The 23,864-nt window shown below is 39.3% G+C and overlaps 1 protein-coding gene across 6 annotated transcripts in view; it reads right to left on the bottom strand.

Annotated features, from left to right (window-relative positions):
• TLN2 (talin 2) overlaps positions 1-23,864 on the bottom strand; it is a 223,329-nt gene that overhangs the window by 175,673 nt on the left and 23,792 nt on the right. For 5 of the 6 annotated variants that reach the window (XM_038184743.2, XM_038184744.2, XM_027466633.3 and 2 more), the window contains exon 2: positions 14,999-15,100. The exons of the other annotated variant lie outside the window; for it this stretch is intronic. The gene's annotated coding sequence lies outside the window, so the exon portion shown is untranslated. The remainder of the gene's footprint in view (positions 1-14,998; positions 15,101-23,864) is intronic. 6 annotated transcript variants of the gene reach the window in all.

Genomic DNA, 23,864 nt, shown 5'->3' with positions numbered 1-23,864 from the left:
CACTACAGCTATTATCAATGGTTCTTCCTTTAACGCAACAGGTCTGGCTATAGACTTGAGCCTAGAAATTGGCTTTTAAAAATGGAACTAAACATTTTTCCAAATAATGGGATATAAAACATAGTAATTGAAAATGACAGCTCATGATGTGAAATAACGTACCTTTGAACTATGAGTACACGGCAGTTTATACATCAAGGTACCATTCACACTAACTGTAAATTCTCACCTTTCTCGATTTGGCATCTGCACTGAAGTCATCCTTTATTTACATCTGGATGAACTGTAAGCTGTTGAACAACTGTGAACAAGACATTAAGCTTATTTGTCCTGGAAATGGAAGAGCAGCTTGCCTTAGAACAGTTGCTGGCTATTTCTCTGCTGGCTACTGACACCTTAGCAGCGAACAACCCCTTAGTATTAAAGAAACTTCTCAGTACAGGGTTTATTTTGTTCCCACCTTGTGATGCCATACACTCCGAATGTCCAAATATTTACTTGCACTCAAATCAGAATTCAATGGATTTCTTACCAATTTATGCTGATATACACTATAGCAATGTTTATTCAGCAATCCTTTACAAAGGCTCACTGGTTCTGTGGAAGCTATTGAGCCTCAGCAATTCTATGGCAATATATTTGTGTTGTTTTCATTTTAAAGAAGCACAAATTCAGCTGTCATAAATAAACACTAACCAAAAAAAAAAAAAACCAACAACAAAAAAAAAAAAACATAGAGGAGCTTCTACTTTTCCTGTACTATTAGGTCATGAATTACTCAGGCTGCAAACATTTCTCCTGAATAAGCATCCTTTAAAGGAGGTTCATGTTTCCCCTTCAAGATACTCATCCAAGAAAGGTCTATCAGTACACAATAACACTAGTCCTGCTCCCAATCCCCATTCCTCTTCACAAAAACATATTTAAACCTCCACTTATTAACAAGTCGATTTTCATGTTTCTTCTCAAAAAGGTTTAGTCAAAATATTTATTGTCTTGTTAATGTACTGTGTGTACAGTAGATTTTAGCCCCATACAAAAACAAACAAACAAAAAAAACCACAAAAACTATCACCAGATCCAAGTCTTATATTAAACTCATATTGAAGTTTTGACTAATGCTGCAAAAAAGCAAGCACACCTAGTGAGCCTAGAAAGATGTTTAGAACACTGCCTGTTGCAGCACATGTCCTAAACACGCTGGTGACTATGCATTTTCAAAAGTATGCTTGCCTTTCAAAGTTACAGGTACAGCCTTTGAAGCAGTTATTTAAGTGCAAAAACATTCAGCACTGATCACCAAGAATTAGCAGATATACATTTTAGAGACCATAACAATTCATAACATATGTGCACTACAGAAAGATTTTAAATCCCAGTTGGTTATATAAAAACAAAAAATAATTGAAGATATAAGGCGGCTTAGCTTAATCTGAGGTTTTATACTAGTAATCCACCTACATCTGCTGCTAAGCAGGTCTGGAAGAATCATGTGTTTGAAGGCATATGAAGTTAGTAGGTAATTACGTGAGAACAGGGGCAATTTACATGGCTAGCTTCTGCCTTCACAATAAGCATTAAAAAGCATAGTTAAAACAAAGAATAATATGCATTTCTAAAATGAAACTCAGCATTGAAGTGCAAGCTATTATTTTACTAGAACAAATAATATATGAGTAGCCACTTAAGTTCTAAGATGAGGTATCTGCTCTAAGTCCCTTGTTTGTATTAGGCTTATTGTTTCTATTAGGCTTAGTGGGTAGCAGTACTCTTGGAGACTAGATGCAGCTCCAACAGAAAAACAAAAAGGGCAGAACTTGCAAATTTATGCCAATGCAAAGCACTATTTCTACAGTCTAAGTCTAGACAGTTTTACATTTAAATCAGCCTGGTTGAAACAGATCTCTATCTATATTTTACATTAGAAGCTACAAAGGCCTTTTAGCTGATTCAGTTTTCAGGTTTCATAAACATTAACTTTAGAAATAAGGATTTCCACCATTCACTTTCCATACACACACTGAAATTTTATTTCGTGCAAGATAGTCAGAACCCTAAGATGCATACTTACTAAAGTGCAACTAAAAATGCACTTTCCTTTACTATCTTTTTTTTTTTTTTAGTTGAGTTAAAGGGTGTTTTTGTTTGTTTGTTTGTTTTTTGTTAAGCATTGACCACATGCATGGATAACAAGCATATATGAAAAAGAGGAATCACTTCTTACCTTGAAAACACATAATATAAAGGAGGGAGTTCAAAGTCACTATATTTTGCATTATATACAGTGTAACAGTATTGCTATCTCGTATTTATACAATTTAAATATTTCTGGAACAAACATTCAATAACTTCAGTTCTTAGTAGAATAGTCTAAGTATGTAAGTATTTTGTGCCTAGAAAATACAACAGAGAATTTCATGAATATAATTCTACTTATCATTCAGCTGTTAAAACTACATATATTTCTGAAAAGCAGCCAGTACGCAGACCTATGCTGCCAAATACAGAGTGCTGAAAGGGAAGAATGTGGAATCAAATACAATATAGGATTTTGTAGAACTGCAGAAATGTTATACCAGGATATACCAACCTACTAAGGAACTCCCGAGAGGGGCCCAAATTCAATTAGTACTCTGAAATCGACACATTCCTCTATTGCATTCTTGCACAGAAAATTATTCTAAAAACACAATTCCTTTGCAGAAAATTATTCTAAAAACACAATTCCTTTGCAGAAAATAAAAATTGGCATAATATGTCTGATCTTCAGACTAAACAGCTTGAAATAAAATTCTCCTCAAAAATATAGATATTTATTCCAGTGAAAAGTCATTAATTTATCAAGACATCTCAAAAGTAATCCTACAATTTGCCTTCAAACTACACAAATTATAAGTGTCTACTTAAAAACAACACATGCAGAAAGCTGTCCAGACCAATAATGCTGTTCCGGAAAGAACGCAAGCTATAGCTCCGTATGTATATTTTATCATAGCAATCTAATTCACAGTATGGCATCTTAACACAATTTGTTTGCAATTTTTCTGGCTACTTAAGACTTAAAATTGAAGTTATTTAACTCATAACAAAGGGTTTATTTTCCAAAATTCAATGGTAAATAGTTTTCCTCCTTAAAATTTCTCCCTACAGCAGCCTTTGTAGATCAAATTATCTACTTCTAAAAACCAAAATACCCTGGATTGTTAGGAAGCATGCTATTGTATCATTTATTTATCTTTACTTTCACATCACTTGAGAATTAGAAGAGCTAAAATGCCAGGAATTCTCCACACTGACTACTGCTACACAAGCCATGCAATCACATACACATAGTGTTACACATTTTTTCCCCTCTATGCATATTGTATAATGACATACAGAAGCAAAAAACAAACTTTCAGTGCCAGGAAATTATTTCCACAAGTATATTCTGGTAAGATAAAGAGATAAAGAAATGTTCTGCACTTGAAAATTAATTTGTTTTAGGCTGTTACTTCCTCAGTAAACAGTAATGGAGAAAAAAAAAAAAAAAACACAAAAAATTTTTTAACAAACAGCAACTGCTGATGCAACTAGTGTGTGCTTTTAACAGCCATCAGCAGCTCGGGAGTTCAAAATGAGATCACAAGCAGCCACGTGAGGCCTATGACCACTTTCTGCCAAGGAAAGTTCTCACTCCAGTCAAGCTCTTAAGACGGTAGAAATCAAGATCAAAACCAACTAGCATTACACATTGACTTGAGTGAATGTCATTGAATAGAACAAATGCAAAGCACTTCTTGACCCACAAATACTAGTCTCCTAGATCAAAGCAAGCCCACTGGCATCAACAACTGTTCTAAGTCTTTCCATAGGAAGAAAAGTGCTCTTTAAAGCAGATTGCCAGTAATAATTTTTTGTAAGATTTCCTAAGACAGTCCTCTTATCATCCTCTTGTATGCTTGAAGGTCATCTTCACAACACAATCATTTGGTAACCAAGTTTTCTGTACAGTATTGTACAATATATGTACAGCTATCGTGCAGCAGGCAGGCTACGACTTGGTTGCCATCACGGTGACATGGTGGGATCACTCTCATGACTGGAGTGCTGCAATGACTGGCTATAAGCTCTTCAGAAGGGACAGGCAGCACAGGAGGGTTGGTGGTGTGGCTCTCTATATTAGAGAATCTTTCGATGTTGTGGAACTTGAGGCTGTGAATGACAAGGTTGAGTCCCTTTGGGTTAGGATTGGCGGGAAGACCAACAAGGCTAGCATCCTGGTCGGGGCCAAACCAGGATGAGGAGACGGATGAGGAGTTCTACAGGCAGCTGACAGAAGTTGCAAAATCATCGGCGCTTGTTCTTGGGGGGGACTTTAACTTTCCTGACATATCCTGGAAGCACAACACAGCCCAGAGTAAGCAGTCTAGGAGGTTTTTGGAGAGTGTGGAAGATAGCTTCCTGACGCAGCTGGTTAGTGAGCCTACCAGGGGTGGCGCCCCGCTAGACCTTCTCTTCACAAACAGAGAAGGACTGGTGGAGGGTGTGGTTGTCGGGAGCTGTCTTGGGCAGAGTGACCACGAAATGGTGGAGTTCTCTATTCTTGGTGAGGCCAGGAAGGGGACCAGTAAAACCGCTGCAGTGGACTTCCGGAGGGCTGACTTTTTGAGCTGCTCAGGACACTGGTTTGTAGAGTCCCTTGGGAGGCGGTTCTGAAGGGCAGAGGAGTCCCGGAAGGCTGGGCGCTCTTCAAGAGGGAAATCTTAATGGCACAGGAGCGGTCTGTCCCCACGTGCCCAAAGACGAGCCGGCGTGGAAGAAGACCGGCCTGGCTCAACAGAGTTGCAGCTTGAATTTAGGAGAAAAAAAGAGGGTTTATAATCTTTGGAAATAAGGGCGGGCCACTGAGGAGGACTATAAGGATGTTGCAAGGCTGTGCAGAGACAAAATTAGAAAGGCCAAAGCTCATCTGGAGCTCAATCTGGCTACTGCCATTAAAGACAACAAAAAATCTTTTTACAAATACGTCAATGCAAAACAGAGGACTAAGAAGAATCTCCATCCTTTACTGGATGCAGGGGGAAACCTTGTTACAAAAGATGAGGAAAAGGCGGAGGTGCTTAATGCCTTCTTTGCCTCAGTCTTTAGCGGCAATACCAGCTGTTCTCTGGATACCCAGTACCCTGAGCTGGCGGAAGGGGATGGGGAGCAGGATGTGGCCCTCACTATCCACGAAGAAATGGTTGGCAACCTGCTACGGCACTTGGATATGCGCAAGTTGATGGGGCTGGATGGGGTCCACTCAAGGGTACTGAGAGAACTGGCGGAGGAGCTGGCCAAGCCGCTTTCCATCATTTATCAGCAGTCCTGGCTATCAGGGGAGGTCCCAGTTGACTGGCGGCTTGCAAATGTGACGCCCATCTACAAGAAGGGCCGGAGGACAGACCCGGGGAACTATAGGCCTGTCAGTTTGACCTCAGTGCCAGGAAAGCTCATGGAGCAGATGATCTCGAGAATCATCACGCAGCACTTGCAGGGCAAGCAGGCCATCAGGCCCAGTCAGCATGGGTTTATGAAAGGCAGGTCCTGCTTGACGAACCTGATCTCCTACTATGACAAAGTGACGCGCTTGGTGGGTGAGGGAAAGGCTGTGGATGTGGTCTACCTTGACTTCAGCAAGGCATTTGACACCGTCTCCCACAGCATTCTCCTCAAGAAACTGGCTGCTCTTGGCTTGGACTGGCGCACGCTTCGTTGGGTTAGAAACTGGCTGGATAGTCAGGCCCAAAGAGTCGTGGTAAATGGAGTCAAGTCCAGTTAGAGGCTGGTCACTAGTGGCGTTCCCCAGGGCTCGGTGCTGGGGCCGGTCCTCTTTAATATCTTCATCGATGATCTGGATGAGGGCATTGAGTGCACCCTCAGTAAGTTCACAGATGACACCAAGCTAGGTGCGTGTGTCGATCTGCTCGAGGGTAGGAAAGCTCTGCAGGAGGATCTGGATAGGCTGCACCGATGGGCTGAGGTCAACTGCATGAAGTTCAACAAGGCCAAGTGCCGGGTCCTGCACCTGGGGCGCAACAACCCCAAGCAGAGCTACAGGCTGGGAGGTGAGTGGTTGGAGAGCTGCCAGGCAGAGAAGGACCTGGGAGTATTGGTGGACAGTCGGCTGAATATGAGCCAGCAGTGTGCTCAGGTGGCCAAGAAGGCCAACGGCATCCTGGCTTGTATAAGAAGCAGTGTGGCCAGCAGGGCTAGGGAAGCGATTGTCCCCCTGTACTCGGCTCTGGTGAGGCCGCACCTCGAGTGCTGTGTTCAGTTTTGGGCCCCTTGCTACAAGAAGGACATCGAGGTGCTTGAGAGAGTCCAGAGAAGGGCGATGAAGCTGGTGAGGGGCCTGGAGAACAAGTCCTACGAGGAGCGGCTGAAGGAGCTGGGTTTGTTCAGCCTGGAGAAAAGGAGGCTCAGGGGCGCCCTTATTGCTCTCTACAGGTACCTCAAAGGAGGCTGTAGCGAGGTGGGGGTTGGCCTGTTCTCCCACGTGCCTGGTGACAGGACGAGGGGGAATGGGCTTAAGTTGCACCAGGGGAGGTTTAGGTTGGATGTTAGGAAGAAATTCTTTACCAAAAGGGCTGTTAGGCATTGGAATGGGCTGCCCAGGGAAGTGGTGGAGTCACCATCCCTGGAGGTCTTTAAAGACGTTTAGATGTAGAGCTTAGGGATATGGTTTAGTGGGGACTGTTAGTGTTAGGTCAGAGGATGGACTCGGTGATCTTGAGGTCTCTTCCAACCTAGAAATTCGGTGATTCTGTATTGTAACCCCAACAACCTATGATTTTTAAATTACTTGCAATGTGCCTCCTTCTCCAAATAACACGCATTTATACAAGTAAGCAAAGTCACACCAAATGGGTTAAGACGACTAGTGGCTATTTCATGGATTAGTAATTTACTTTCTTGCAGGAGGTACTAGTCTTCTGATATCACTTGAAAACAAGAGCAAAATAAGAAAACAAAAGCAAATTAAAAGGCAGCTTTTTCACTACTACTTATAAGAGCTCTTCAGTGACTGAAAACCTTGTAGTTCCAGGAAGAATATATATGACTGTTGTACACTATACCAGATAGCATAAAGCTGTTCTCTTTCCGCCTGCTATGTCTTACAGGACAGGACGTTCACTTTTCAGAGAAAAACAGTACATCTTCAGGTCCTGACATCATCACATTTTTATGTCTATTACTTTAACTATGCAGCTGCCAAATCAATTCTGATTAGAATACACTTTGAATTTCATAAAGTCTTCCCACAGACGTATATCTTTCAGTCTCAAGCACTTCTTGTCATTTTAATTGCTTCACTTCAAGTACCCCTAGGAAAAAAAAAATGATGCTTTGCAGTATTCACAGGCAGTCTGAACAGCACTCACACTGTCCCATGGGAGAACACTGTCTGGAATCACCATTTAAATAGGAGAAGAAGGAGAGAGAATGCTGAAAACACATACATAAGAAATGCATGCTGCTTATACTCTTCATTAAAATCAAACATAAGACCAGCTCAACTCTCCCCCACCCCCATGTGCCTTCAATAAAAAGAAGAGAGATGTCTTCTCTTAACACAACTAAGCTTTCCAAGCATGTGTTTTGAGGCTGAGGCAGTGTCTGAGCTATGTAGGAAAACATGAAATAACCCTTTCAGGATGCCTTATCAATTTCTAGCTACATGGTCTCAGACTAAGGCTCTTTTGTTTGTCTCTTTTTACCTATATTTTATATTTACCCAATAACATAAAGAGCAGGTAGGACACCATCACACTTCTGCAGCAAAATAGTCTTTGTCAAATCCTTGAACTAAACCAACCCTCCAGATGTGTGCATGCAAGCACTAACTCTCTCAATCGCTCCCCATACTGGGACTGCTTCAAGTTCAAGTCTCCCTACCAGTTCACTAAGGTTCTTCTTTGAGAGGAAAAAGCAAAATCATTGCATCCTCAGCCTCCTGTATGCCATAACATTTAAGTATCTTCAGAAGATCATATAGTTGATATCCAAAGTTAACTCCAAAGTTTTTCTCATATGCTATCTGCCCAAGGGACTGATTCCTCTGCATTCTGAAAGCACATCTGAAGTGTTTATTGCTTCCAGATTTTGAAAAGAGAAATTACTGTTATAACTCAGCTGGGTTGTCTTAAGAGCTCTGCTAAAGCCTCTCTGGTTTTCATCACAGAGTCTCACTTCAGAATACACACATTTCCTGTGTATTACTTTTCTCCAAGTATAGAAAACTCACACAAGTCTTGGGCAGAACAATCCATTTACCAAGGAAGAAGAATACAGCAGCATTTACACTGCAATGTGCCTGAAACACTTGCAAAATATTTATAAACTTCAGTTGCTGCATGTAATACTTTAGCCCTAACTTTTCTGCCACTCTCTGCCAAGAATCTGAAGCACTAAATTCAGAATTCGCACTAAACACAAAATTTGATAATCATGACTTGTGTCCAATTCTGCACTTAGTTTTACTGAATTAAGCTCGCACATAGGTGAAAACTGACCTCACTGTCCCAGATACACAGCTTATGTCAGACAACAAGAGCAACAGTTAACACACAGGTCTACCCAAGTTAATGATAAATGAAGCTGATGTATAACCTCCGGATCTGAAAGTCAACCAACGTAACAGCCCAGCTACCAGCTTGACTCTAGTGATCAGAGTACAGACACTAGTCAAAGCTGCAAAAAATTACACACTTACCCAGAGAGCTTTTTCTCTCAGAACTCACAAACAATAAAATTAAAATACAGCCCTCTACTGAGCAGGTAATTTGACAACTGTACTGTTTGAAGCCACAGTTTAACCACTTCTAACCAAAGACTCCAGTACGGTTTGTTTTGCCCTGTATCAGACTAAGCATCATGTCTTTGAGGTCAGGAAAAGCCAGTCACTCCTAAGCAACCATCAGCACAATTCAGCAAGGCTCATGTTCATGCTCACCTCTTACCACTACACTGAGCCAGTATTTAAGCTAGCTTTTTAAGAAGTCCTGGAAAAAAAACAGTTTCTATATACATATACTCTCCCTACTATCTTGAAAAGCAAAACAGCTCCTCCACACTCTAGAAAGCTTTTGTATTTAATCATAAAGTCAGGCATCAAAAATCACCTGTTTTACGTCTCTTAACATTCAATTTGCACACAACAGAAACTGCTGCATTACACAGCAAATCACCTCAGGCCAGAACACTCTTGTGACCTTTCTGCAAAGACATAGAAACAGAAGAGGACATTTCTAGCCTACCTGATAAACAACCTCAACTGCAAATAGCAGTATTTGAAACACTCATTACTGAATGGAAAACCAAGACCAACTTACACAAATACCGTAACAATCAGGCATCCTATTCCATTCCTATTTGCTGTCTCACAGAGATGAGGTCACTTACGCTGGCCCATTACTTGCTAGATACATCTCTAACTTTGCTAGAACTGCCTGGGAAAACCAAAAAAAAAAAAAGGCCTGACATGCATTTCCAATTGCTGGTGTTGGTTTGCAATGTACATTCATTAGAATAGAATAGTACAGATGGACCTTCAAAGACTGAGTCCAACTGCCTGAACACCTCAAGGCTAACCAAAAGTTAAAGCTTATTCATGAGGGCATTGTCCAAACACTTCTTGAGTGCTGACAGGCACGGGGCACCAGCCGCCTCTCTAGGAAGCCTGTTCAGTGTTTCACCACCTCCTGGTAAAGAATTTATTCCTCATATCTAGCACACCTGCAATATAGAAAATACCAATAAAACTTGAAGTTTGCTACCTAACTACCTAAAGACATTAATGGTAGTGATATGCTCTTACGAGCCTCACTTGCAAAGTTCAGTCTGCAAAACTTTCTTGCTTTCTGTCTCTCTGTCTCTCTCTCTCTCTCTCTGTCCTCAGTACAACGCTTAACATGCTCAGCGTCATTCAGGAGAATCCTACATGAAAACTGATACTGTTCAAAATCCAAGCGCAATCCAGCTGCCAGGAAATCGGGTAATTATTGTACTTCTGGAATACAATACCAGCTCAAGTGTTAAAAAATCAGCACCATTTCTCTCTGTAACACTGTAAAAGCCACAATACTCAATTGTGACCACTCCGGCTTCATTAAGAGATGACTTGATCCTCCCCATTTCACATTGCTTACAATTGAACAAAATTGAACTACTTAATTAGCAGGTAACATTTTATGCAATAATTATATGGAAATCCACACTGACCGTGCATTCCCATATTAACATTCAACTAACACATTTCTATATGGAAGATTCAATACAACTTCAGCCATTTTTCTCATCAAAAGGAATAGATCTTCTCAACTGGTGTTTCTAGTGGCATTAAGACAAACACGTCAGCCACCTACAACCATTTATATTCACTCTGGCACCTTATTACTTAAACACTTGCTTACCCACTGCAATCTAACCATTACCAGTAAGTCTATATCGATTTGCTTTGCATTAATGTTATTATACTGATACCTACGCACCTAATATTGTCTCAGCCAAGCATGTGAATAAATTGAAACTAAGTAATATGACCACATAAATGATGACTGCTTTCTTGCTGTAGCTGTAAAAAGAACAAAATCCTTCTTATTTGCCAAATTTAATTTCTGAATGCAGGACTTCTCAACTATGCTGCAAGGATATATTTAGCTGCTGTACTACAGCTCTCATCTCAGATTACACAGCTATTTAAATCTAAAAGCAACGCATGTGTTCATGAAAGCTGTTAGAGTAAACATTCAAGTCCAAATGTGAAGTCTTTGTGGACTAGGTTAAGACATATGTACATATAAAATTTATACATTACAGGGAAGTACTTTGGTGTCTTGTTTATCTCGGCTTTCAAAAGGTACCTGTAACTAATTCCTCAATTTAACATGGGAAGAGATGAATAGCTCTCATTAGTGGAGAAAAGCCTTTCCAAAGCAAGTTGAGAATATAGAAATAGACACACCAAAACCTCCACTCACAGGCCACAGCTTAGCTTTCTTTCCCAGCCTTTCACCCTTGAAAGGGCAAAAAAACACACAAGCCACGTAAGAAGATCAGAACTGAGTACTCATTTTGTGTGCCCAAACTACGGAATCTTTAGCAGCCTAATAGAGCAGAGCTCAAGAGTCTGAGGGTGGTTCAGGATCATTCTCTGAATACGGAAAGCATAACAGTACTGCTCTCAAAGGAAACATACAGCCTTTACAAGGACCAGTAACACACATGGAACCTGAAAGCCAAAGGGGAGAAAACAGTAGGCTAATGGGAAAGACACTGGAAAGAGTTTGGCAGCAATTTCTCCTTCTGGACAGTGCTTTTGAAATGACAGTCAGTGGCATTCCCACTTGGTGATATGAAGCTTGAGAACAGTACCTCAACCACAGGAGGCTGAACTAGCAAACCACAATGTGTGGCTGTTGGTGCAATTGCCATACTCAAGTCAAGTCACAGAGCTACATCTTTTGCTGTTGTAGCACCAGAGCCTCCATCCAGCTCTTGAATACTCCTGCACCGTCACCAATTTTATGATCCAAGCTCGGAGCTCAGATACTTGGTTGTACCAACTTCATTTTGATGTGACAAGAAATAGACCCTGGTTGTAGGTAAATGAATGCTAACAGTATTAAGCAGATACTAGCTATGCTTAGTTGTTATCAGAACAACTGACTATACACGTGCCGAATACCTTTAATTAATACTAACTCCAAGTAACAACAGGAAAAAATATTCTGAGGATGGAAAAAAGCTTATAAGATTTGAAGATGGAAAGAAATAAAGTAACTAAAAAACTACAATTGTCAGAGAAAGGAAATTCAAGATTGATGAAGTTGTCCCTCAGAAGCCTTGTTGTAGCAAGCAGGCAAAAAAGGCCAAGTCAGGCCATTCAGGCTGCCATGAAGACAAAGCTGACAGGTTGCAGGTGACAAGCTAATTGTGCTACACACAGAAGCTACAGTGGACACTGAAGACAAGATCCAAGATCATTCCACATTTTCACAACGGCTACAGTGGTTTGTAAAGCAAAAGGTTACACAGGGCTCTGCAGCATTACCACAATGAAAGCATCAATTCATACCTGATACATGTCAGCATCTCATTCTAATTAATCCCATTAGCCCCACACAACTTCTTGTTCAAATACGGTATGCATATGGACTTGAACCATTACAACACGGAATAACAGCCCTCTTTAAAATTGGATAAATGCAAGAGAAATGTCAGGCTCTCCTACTTATAAATATATGAAGGTCTAAGATGTTCAAAGAATGTGAACGGAAGTGCACAAAGCTGAATTAAAACCTATGATACTTAATACTTGTTTAAACAGTATTGTTTTGTTTTTGAGTAATACCGATGCCTTAGCCTGAACTTCAAGGCTATATCTGAGGGGTCTTTCACCACTGCTGGAAAAAAAAAAGCATAGGAATACCCATTTAGCTTTACAGCAATCTACACAATTTCTCACAAGCTTTACATTTCCTCAAATTTATACATACATATATATATAAATAAATTGATGCCACTTTCTAAAATTTGACCATAATATTTAATTTTTCTGCATTATGCTGTATCAACTGGCTCTACATCTCAGAGTGCAGTTCAGAGCAGTTCTGAAAGGTTCAATATTCCTCATAAAAAACCTTTAGAATTAACTTGGAGCTCCAGACCTCTTTTAATCCACTTGGTTAGGATAGCCATTACAAAAATATTAAACCAATAATTTCATTTTGTAATCACAATATCCAGCCAACTGTGATACTTGTAACAAATCATACTTGCCAGCAGTATACAAATACATAACATGACACTGTATTAAGTCTCTGAAGAAGCTGAACTACAAACTATTGGCAATGATCCTAGAATTTATTTTGAAAAGAAGTCACCACTGCTGGACTAGTAGTGTAACAAAAACCCCACGTATAACCAAGCAAGCTTACAGTTATAACAAACTTCACTCATGTTCAGCCTACGCAAATGAACAAAGAAAAAAAGGTAGCCTGGAAAGCTCTGCTTAAGCAGCTTTATCACTGGATTGGTGCTGGCTGCCTAATATTTGGGTATGTCAGGAGGATAACGCCCTCCTCAGTAGGACTGGCCACTTTATAACTCTTACCTAAAGCTTTCAAAAAAGAAAAAAAAAATAAAAGTAACAACACAAGAAAGTTAGCATATCTTACAAATAGATGAATCTATTTGCATTCTTCTGTGGTATTTTCATTGTTTTAAAATCTGGAAACTTTCAGTGCCTTTCTGTTCAGAGTATCTAGGAGTCAAGAATTTTAACCCATGGTTTCAATTTAAAAACAAACTGTCCGAGTTATTTCCTATTTGCACAATAAACATCGACACCTGAAGATATTTTAGCATCCACCTGCAAAACGAACTACAGAGCAGTTCAATCAAATAATTTATTCGTGACTTCATAGCTCTGTAGGAAAAAGAGCCAGAGTTCTGAGTCCATACATGTGCATGAGACACAGATACTCATCCAAACTAAAAGGATAACATAGCAACTATCAACTTCATTACAAGCAAGATCCAGTCAAAATTCACTACTTGTTTTTAACTTCTGCTATCCAACACGAAGCTCTTTTAAGTAAGTGCTCCTATTCTCTGTAATAAAAGGGTCAAATCTTCCTTGCAATAGCTGTAATCAACAACATATCAATGGTCACAGCCCAGAAAATGAGAAATAAGTGTCAGTATGGTAGTATGTACTTGTAGCAATATTTAGGTGATGAAATTCCAAACAAAGCTTGAAATTTGGAAGGTCATACCTCATAATCAAGTTAGTAACTCAAACTGAAGCTAGTATTCAAATAAGCAAAGTTGATGAAGAATTAACTGTATTGACACAAGAAAGTTACGTCAATGGAGACAGGAGTGACAGCAGGGGAAAAAGTGACAGTTTTATTTACACCTAAGAATCCTTGTGCCTGGAAATAGTCTTAAACAAAACACTTGGAAAGATGAGTTATCATGCCAGTCTTCATTAATGAAATTCAAAACACTACTACTTGATGAAGCAATGTCATTTTTAGAGTAGTGTAACTGATGAAGACAGATTCTCTCAAAGGGACTACATTCTGCAAGTGCCAGGAAAAGAACTGCAGTTTCCTGTCACATGTAAACCGCGTTTTGACTGAAGTGTTTTCATATTCCTTCCTGAAGTCAGAGTTGATGATAAACATAATCCAGTATTTCCTATTTCTGAACTGCCACAGTGTAAAATACTTGCAACAACACTTTTTTCTTGTTTAAAGGTTTCTCTAGAATCCAACTATTATAGGATGGCAGCTGCTTGAAATACCATGCATTGGTTAGTATGGCATTTCCAGTAACAAACAGCTGACAAATCTCTCGAGAGACATACTTTTTTTCTTTTCCAGTATTTCTGCTAAACCCTAACAGCAACAGTTATCTTCATTCTCCATATGTGGGTAATGCCATTTCTTCCAGATTATGTGCTCAAATATGGTAGTCACAGTCCGTTTCGCAGCATTACTTCGCAATAACACACCAATCAATACAGCAAAGGCTGTGTTAAAAGGATACAACTATCCCCTGTAACCTAAAATTCCTAGTATGTAACTCCAGATTATCAAATAAACTACCATATTTGGTTATTTTAAAGTTACCATGCTTCCCTATAGCCTTCTTCCTCCTATTTTAGCTTTGCTTAAGATTGTAAGACACCAAAGAGAGGTTTTGTTAACAGAATTTTCTCCTTTTTCCATCTAATATTTTCAATAAATGCTAAAAATACAAAACAGAATTTTAATAAAGCAATACCTGAACTTTGCCTATTGATCAACTGCACACACTAAATCAGAGACAACTAAGTGGTATAAAACAAATGCTGCCACTCACCACTTATTTTACAAGGTTTCATAAACAACATCACACTAACTATCTTTATAGGATGTATGTCTTTAAATGGCAGCAAAGTATTCCCCCATACCATCATACTTACAGATTCCTTCGTGTCAGTCTGTGGTCTCAGAATACTGAAACAGGTCAACAGAACAGTCCAGCAGCAAGACAGACCTTGATGTTATCCCACAATGCAGTACTTCTGGGGGGAAAAAAAAAAAAAAAAAAAAAAAGAGGGGTAGGGAGGAAAAAAATCATTTCAGTATTCTAAGTGAAAAGGTTAGCAAAAGAAATATCAAGCTACGACAGCGCTCTTCAAGATGACAGGCACACCAAACCCAATGACAAATAAAAATCTTGAAATATGGCAGTAAAATGACCCATACACCAGTCCTTCAAAGTGAAGTTAATAACAAACCAGCACAGTTCATATTGCAGAATTTAGCCAGAGTGACCTGACAGCAGCAACTGCTATCCAAACCTATACCAGGAATTGGAAAACTACAGGGTTTGGTCAACACTCCTGAGAATGCGCGTAGTGGAGATGTGAAGAGAAAAAAGAAACTCCTGATAGATGATAATTTTAACATCTGCAGTGTCACTACTTTATATCACCCAATGCTTGTTTGTAGGAAAATGATCAGTTTTCAAGGTGACTGTGATAAAATACTACAGCAAACCTGCAAGTCGTCATGCACCCAGAAGTTGCTTGTGAATCCAGTTCCCCTTAAATACCAGTCACCTGTCCTTACTGACATCTGTGAGTCTGAAGGTCACATAGACTGAGATAGTCAAAAACTATGGTGTTTTGTCCAAATTATAACAAAGTACCCTTAAGTAATGCCATATTTTACAGGACTTTGAAAAGGCTGTATTTTATTTTCATGCAACTCAAACATTTGACATGAACATTTCTAGGCTTAAACTTAACATAAGCAAACTAAGTAGAGAAGTTACACTAGAGCCAGTAAAGGAATAAACACTGCAATCATAAGAAATACTTTCCATCTACATGAATATTAGAACGTTGGTGCTAAAGCATTGATTTGAGGAGAAATGCACTGTCTACAACTGACGTGCTATTTCCAGGACCTCACCTCCCTTTCAAGTAGCTGATGTCCAGATTACATAGGTCTAACAAAGAACTTTCCTGATTTCGGTGCCTGCCTCTGGAACTTGGAACATGCTCATTAATTTAAAAATAAATAAATAAATAACTTGCAGTATTCAAATACAACTTAGAAGCTACTGACTGTGTTATTCAGTGATGCAAATATACATGCGACTATATATATGTATATATATATATATGCATGCAGATGCACAATACGTAGTGTACCTTTTACTCCTCATTGGTTTCATTTCTCCCAGTTTCAGTAATGAACATGCTGAACTACTACATGCTGTTTGAGGCCTCAAGGATTATCATACAAGTGGTTAGCTTTTCACAAAAAGAGATCTAGGAAATGAAGTCATTTGTTTGTCTTGAAACTATAGCAGCTGTCATTACTACTCAGTCTAGCACTGCTACTCATCTGTGTAGTAAAGCTGGCCATTTCAGAAGACATCAGTCATTCACAGCATGATTGCCCAACTGCTTCCCCTCCAATACAGAAGGGGATCAGATTCAACTATTCTCAAATTACTCAGGGTAATCACAAAACTAAGAAAGTAATGTAAGATATTAGCTTCTCCCCTTTGATTAAAAAAAATCTTAAGTTTATTCGTAGCTTTTCTTCAGTTTTAAGGCTCAGCAGAAGGTATTTCATGGACAAGGATAGATGAACTTAAGGTCATTTCCTCTCAGAGGTTTACAAATAAGGGAGGTAATAATTTCATCTAACAAAGCTGAAGGCACTCCAGAAATAATTGAGAATTCAAAGCAAACCTACACTGCAATCTACTTTTAGTTAACTAGTTTCCCTTCAGTCCTTACTAAAACTATCATATGCTTGCCAACTTGAGACTGTAACCTTACCTTATTTCCTTCTACAAATTTGTGGACTGCATGGTTTAGCAACAGAAATATAGGGTGACACAGAGAAAGCCTAAATTAATCCTAAAACTTTGACTTCTATACTAATTAAATATCTGCAGTTGTAACTGAAAATTGCATGCGCCTTCTCTGCTAGAGTAACACTAACAAGAGATTAACATACAGATCATTTGAGTTGACATTTGGTATTATTTCCTCATGCAGCAAAAAAGACAGGCAGGATCCTTCCTCACATCTATACTCAACTCATGCAAATAATGAGACAGTATTTGCTCCTTCTCTGCCACCAAGTTGATTGTGTACATCAGCAGAAGCATCTCTCCTAGAAGCAGTGTCACTTCCTTTAATCAATGAACTTGTGATATGCCATCAGTCAGTCAGCTTGTATAAAGATACGTATTAAAATTCTGACACTGGTCACAAAAGCCTTCTGCCTAGCAACACTGAAAATGATCCGAAAGAAATATCATTATGTGTGGAAAACCATTCAGCAGACTCCTTTCAACAAGGTGATAGCTGTTCACATTCAACAATTTCCTCAACATCACTACAGATGCTTCCTATATTCTATGATTCTAGAATCACTGGATATGATTCCTTATTCTATGATTCTATGACTTCCTTATTCTATGATTCTATAGTTTGTCTTGGCTGCTTTGTAATGCCAATACTAGGACTGCCTGTCTGAAAGCCAGGCAGTCCTGGTACATGGGCAATACCACTACTTGGGCACTGCATTCATTATAATCTAACTGCCCACTCATACCACTTGACCATATGGCAGCACTTCTGAAAGCCTCACATTTTTGAGAGCAGATCTAAAGCTTAGGAACCTGAACTCCCACAAGCACTGTCCTGCAGCAATACATACACAAGCTACTTGTGAAATATTCTCCCACCAAACCTACAGTGTCTGGAAATACTTAGAGCATAGCACTGATGGGCTGCTCATATGAGTGAAAACACCAAACAAGAACAAGCAGGCTTTTCTTTCACCTTACTTCTTAAACACATGAAGTGCTGTACACAAACCAGCAAGACCAACAGGAAGTCTTTTTTCACATCACCCACTTAATGTACTCTCTAGAGAGATACATACATACAATCTACAGAACAATGTACAAATCAGAAAAAAATGAGTTAGATTTCTGATGTTAAATACTCAACAAAAGGACATTTTCTGCAGTGAATATAGGACTGGTTAAAAACTTACCTTTGGGGAAAAATTTCTATCTACTTAAAAAAGTTTTTCTAAAAGTCTTCAACATATCCTAATATCCCACGCTTAATATTCAGAAGGCTACTGGAAATACATTGTTTAAAATGTGAAATTTTATAGGTGTATGACTACAGGTATAAATAGTCTTGCCCTTTACCACTTCATCACTTATTAAGGAAAGAACTGAGTATCTCCCTTACAACAAAATCTTCTCACCATATTAAAAATTAACGAAAAGCATACATGTTTAATCTAAGAAAAATCCCTAACCCTCGTATCACTTGCTTGTCATATGACTGTAGATAAGTCCTTATCGATATCGTCTCGCTGTTTTATCACAACCAAACACGTTATACATTTGTTTCCCCTTAGCTTTCTCAGAACTGTCTTGAAGTTGTTTCGTAACTCATGAGAATTATTCAAGCTGAATAATGGGAAAAAAAATCACTAAAAAGATTCAAAAGTTACCAAAGCATATACATTTTAGTCAACATGCATATCCCAAAGCCATAAAACATCAAGCTAGAGACATGAGTAGTATTACAAACAGCATCACTCATTTCCAAGATGTACAAAAAGAAAAAGAATAATTTTGTTGTGAAAGTAACTAGGGGAAATTTACAGAGTCTAGATGCCATGATTGCTGCAGTAATCACTACAAAAATATTCAATTGTGATCACTGAATTGTCATTATCAATAATAACATTTACAAGATTCCAGGATTTAAAAAAAAAAAAAAAAAAAAGTTTTGTGTTATCAAACCTTAAAGTAACACCTTCTGCAGCACAACTTGTGAAAATGAGTGTTGAAGAAAGCAGAATGAAAAAAAGGATTCCATAAGTTTTTAATGTTACAAATAACAGGACTGCAAGCAGGGATAGTTTTGAAGAAGATGCCCAAAAAATGAATGGTTAAAAACTAAAATATTATTCCTTTTATGAGAATTTCAATATTTGATTCCTATTTAAATGAATGAAGCAGACGGCTTCTTGCAGAAAAAGTGTGTGCTTGCAAGCTATTGCACCCCCACCCTTCCACTACAAATATCTATTACAAACTAAACTATCACTATCAAGTATTCCAGGCACAAACTCCTGAGATGTATAAATTTACACGTAGCACCTTCTCACCACATGTTCTCTGAACACAGTAACAGCAATTTCCCCCTTTTTTGGAAAAAAAAAAAAAAAAAAAAGAAAAAAGTTGGTACTTTTGTAAAGGCTCCATTTTCAAACAGTGGATGTTTAACACTGATAGATGTGGCTTCTTCAAATGCCATATTAAGTCATCCTACAATTGATGTCTCTTACCTCTGCATTACTAAAATGCCAGCCACAAAAAAAAAAAAAAACAAAAAACAGCTTATGATCTTGTGTCCATAGAATCAACTCAGGGCAGGAGAGTTCTAAACACGCTTCCACCCAGTAGCTAATATAATAGGAAAATTTAGATTCAATAGCAACACACACCTATCTTCAGTCTAATTTCTCTATTTATACTAGTCAGTAAACACAGATGTACTAGTCAGTAAACAGAGATTTCAAATAAAAGAAAAAGTTGGTAGACCAGTGCTTCCCTCCTAAGTTACTCATGATCGGTGAGAACACCAACAGGTAAGATTCTATTCCCAAAGCAGACAACAATTGACCTAAAACTGATTTAACAAGCAATTTCAAATTCATAGGGAAGAATGAGCAGACTTGTGTGTGAAACTGTTGCAAGAATCAGACATTAATGGACTGTCAATCCAATTTGTGCCAAGCATTACTGACTTGGTCCCTAGAGTTAACGACCGCTTGTCAGCCACCCAGGATTGGCAACCCCTCTCAACAGGGCACATTGCTCCCCATACCAAGAGATCCAAAAGAAACAGATTTTAGCTACTCAAGAACATAAGCTGATGGCTTAATATTGCCTGACCTGTTTCTGTACTGTGATAACCATGCTGCAATCTGTTTTGTTTCAGACTTCTTGTAGTTTACTCCATGCCTCCACATCTGGGCAAAGACAGTGTTGTTGAAGACCTTAACCAAATCACATTATGCTCTTGTTAAACAGAGGTATACAAAAAGCACTGACACATGGGCTTATTTTCATGTCAAGAAATCCTACGGGGTTTGCTTATGTACATCACGTTCATATGTGCTCAGAGTTACTTCCATGTAATCCCCAAATCAACAATTTAAAGGCATTTTACAAATCTTGGCTTTTTTATGGATAGCTTAATGATATAGTGAATGAAGCAACTTTTTAAAACAACACAAATCAACACAAGAACAGCCTTCTAGAAGCAAGACTGTGATACCTTTGCATACAGAGCAGCTTTGTATTGTATTGTACAGACGTTCTCAAATACAGGTGACTTCCTGCAGAAGTCACAAGCACTGATATCAACTATGAAAGGTTGAAAGTATTTGATGCTTCACAAGTTTCACTGAACGCACCTTGTGCTGCCCTTGCAAATTCTCTCTGCCCTGGCTTTCATTGCCAGCCAGCACTCTACAAAAATTAGGAGTAGAGAGAAGATACAACCTGTTTTTTTCCAGTATTCCTGTGCAGGTGCCAAAATAAAAGTATTGACTAACTGACACAACACTTTGGTCCTTCCTGGCAAATATGTCAGATGATGCCTACGTCTGTAATTAAGGGTAACTTCTGCAGCACGTGAGGGGTTGCTGTATAGGCCAGGATAACTCACCATCATTCAGTACAAGCAAGGCAACGCCTGGGACTTTCCATTACCTCCAGGAGGAACAAGTACTGATGGCAGTGTGACACTCAGCCTGTACAGCTGCCACTAAATCAAGTCAGCATTTTTGTTCAAGTTATGTGACAGAAGTTACCTTACACCTACCAAACTTTTTTTTTTTTTAAACTGAGTCAAATTTACTCTTCAATATCTATAATTGGATGCTAAGTCATATTCTTTCCTCTGTTTTCATGCATTTGTCAGCTAGCGTCATAGCACATTAAGGCACAAGTAATGTTTTTTCAGATACTTGAATTCAACTACAGCAGCAGTTTATGCTACTAAGTAACTTGAAAAAGCTAACCCAAATGCATATTAAGCAGCAAATTCTCACGCTACGAATAGCTTCCACAAAGATACTACCTCTCAACCTCCTGCAAAGCAACATTACAATTACATGTCCGGTATCAGACAGGCACTGACTTAATGCTGCCTTCATTTACAGCCTTTTGCATTTAACCCCCCGTACATCACAGAAATAAAGCTAGAATGACTCCCCTCAACATGAAATAACTCCAATGCTGCTCAGAGGCCAATGTAAATAGCTTTCTTCCCTTTCAGTTTGGAAATGTTTCTGAATACATATTTTTAAGTGAAATATAACTACATGCACCTTGTTTAGCTTCACTGGTACCATGCAAGCCCCTGCACCCATCATGCAGCCACATACTGAGACAGGTACTGCAGCAGGTGGCAATGACTTGCACAGCTGGGAATGACAGGAGCTGTGCCATGGGGCACATCTTAAGAGAAACTGAGAAGCATGGATACCCATGTAAAAGAAGTGGCTCAACAGAAGGCTTGTCATTTAAAGGATGTTATAAATTAAGCCAACCACTGTTTGCCCTATATCTGCAGTTACCTCCCTTATTTTACTAAGACAGAACTGTAGTTTTGTTGGACTTGGTTGCTGTTGTTTTGTTGGTTTTAAGTAGCTCAACTACCAGAAATCTTACACTGAACAGTTGAAGTGTTTTAAGAAATATTTTCACTTCTCACCACCATTTCACATCCAGCCTTCTAACAGTGCAGGCACAAGGTTGCCAAGAAATGTCAAAGCAGCCGTTAGTGTTGCTTACCAGTTGCTCAGCCGCACAAAGCAAAAGCTACCACTTTGACTGAGTGGTATCATAGCCCCCGTCCCTCATAGCAGTCCACACATTCATTCACATGTATATATATAATTGGCTCACACAAGCACATTCCTCCCTCTACTCAATCTTTCAGTTGCTTTGAGTGCTTTGCTAATTACACATCAGGTACAAGTTCACTTTAAGGGACCTCAGCAGCACGTGCAACAATTTGAGATAGCCCTTTCCAGCACTGGAAGAAAAAGAGGAAGAAAAAAAAAAAAAAAGAGAGAAGACCACAAGAAAAACTTTACACCTCCATGTCATGGAACAAAATTTATATTTTCATCACCTAACAGGACTAGCATTTGTAGCTTCACATTTACTTAAAAAATAAAGTGGTAAGTGATGAACTATGTTCTTTTTCCTAACACATTTGAGAGCTAACAGCATGAATTACTGGGCTTTCTACTGCAGCACAATCTTCTAGACTGCCAAAAACCACTCAAACACCTTCCTTGCTGGTTATTTTCTCAGACCTATATCAGTAGGCATAACCACTTGAAAAACCTACTTTAAGCATTCAGTGCTGCAAAGACATTGTATTCCAACCCTGGAGTTGTTTGTTGTTTTTGTGGTGTTTTTTTTTGGTACACAAAAGCTTACAAAAACAACAGCTGTCATTTCCAACATCAGAGACTCTCAGTAACACTCCTGATACTGTCCTGTAACATTCAACTTGCACATTTGGTCAGTTTGAACTCCAAGTTATGAGAATAGCATTCTGAAAACGTAGTAACTCAGTTTAACACAATTTTTAGCTATAGTCTAGTTAAATACCGATAAGCTGTCAGAGATGTTGGTGAAATACTGCCTGAGTATCAAATGCCATATTGAATTCTGAGGTTATAGCACCACAACTGTAAGACTCCATCAATCCATGGGATGAGAATGAGGGACAATGCAGAACTGCCAGTGCTGTTCTAGCACTCGGTGGACACACTATACCCTTGTAGTATTCCTTCATGCTCAGGTTGTTTTGGCTGCCCCAAACAGGTAACTACAAACTCCGTATGAAGACAGAGAATGCAGTATTATGCTACAAAATTAAACAGTGAACACTCAGAAATGCCATCTCCTGCGCAGCTGAAGCCCACCACAGATCAGGGAACAGTAAGTATTTGGAGTCTTTCTACACTGAAATATTAGCAGTTGGCTGTAAACAGTACTAAAAGTTTGCCAGCAACCACACTGCATGGCACAGTTGACACGGTGAAGGGAAGAGATGCCATCCACAGGGACCTAGACAGGCTTGAGGGGTGCACCTACGTGAAGTTCAACAAAACTAGGTGCAAGGTGCTGCACCTGAATGAGGGCAATCCCAAACACAAATACAGGGCAGAAAATGGATTGAGAGCAGCCCTAAGAAAAAGGAATTGGGTGTGCTGGTTGATGACAAACTCAACATGAACCACCAATGTGCACTTGCAGCCCAGAAAGTCAAACATATCCTGGTGTAGTGGTTTAACCCAGCTGGCAGCTAAACACTGCACAGCCGTTCACTCACCCTCCCCCCTCCATCTCTGGGATAGGGGAGAGAAATGGGACAGTAAAGCCCGTGAGTTGAGATAAAGACAGTTTAATAAGACAGGAAAATAATAATAACAACAATAATAATAGTACAATGATGATAATAGTACTACTAATAATATGTGTACAAACAAGTGATGCGCAATGCAATTGCTCACCACCTGCTGACCAATGCCCAGCCTAACCCCAAGCAGTCCGGACCCCTCCCCCCGGCTAGCCACCCCTATATATTGTTTAGCATGACCCCATATGGTATGGAATACCCCTTTGGCTAGTTTGGGTCACCTGTCCTGGGTCTGTCCCCTCCCAGCTCTTACTGCACCCCCAGCCTGCCCGTTGGC

This window comes from Anas platyrhynchos, chromosome 11 (assembly GCF_047663525.1).
Source record: "Anas platyrhynchos isolate ZD024472 breed Pekin duck chromosome 11, IASCAAS_PekinDuck_T2T, whole genome shotgun sequence".
Lineage (NCBI taxonomy): Eukaryota > Metazoa > Chordata > Aves > Anseriformes > Anatidae > Anas > Anas platyrhynchos.
This window is presented reverse-complemented; position numbering and strand designations above follow the sequence as displayed.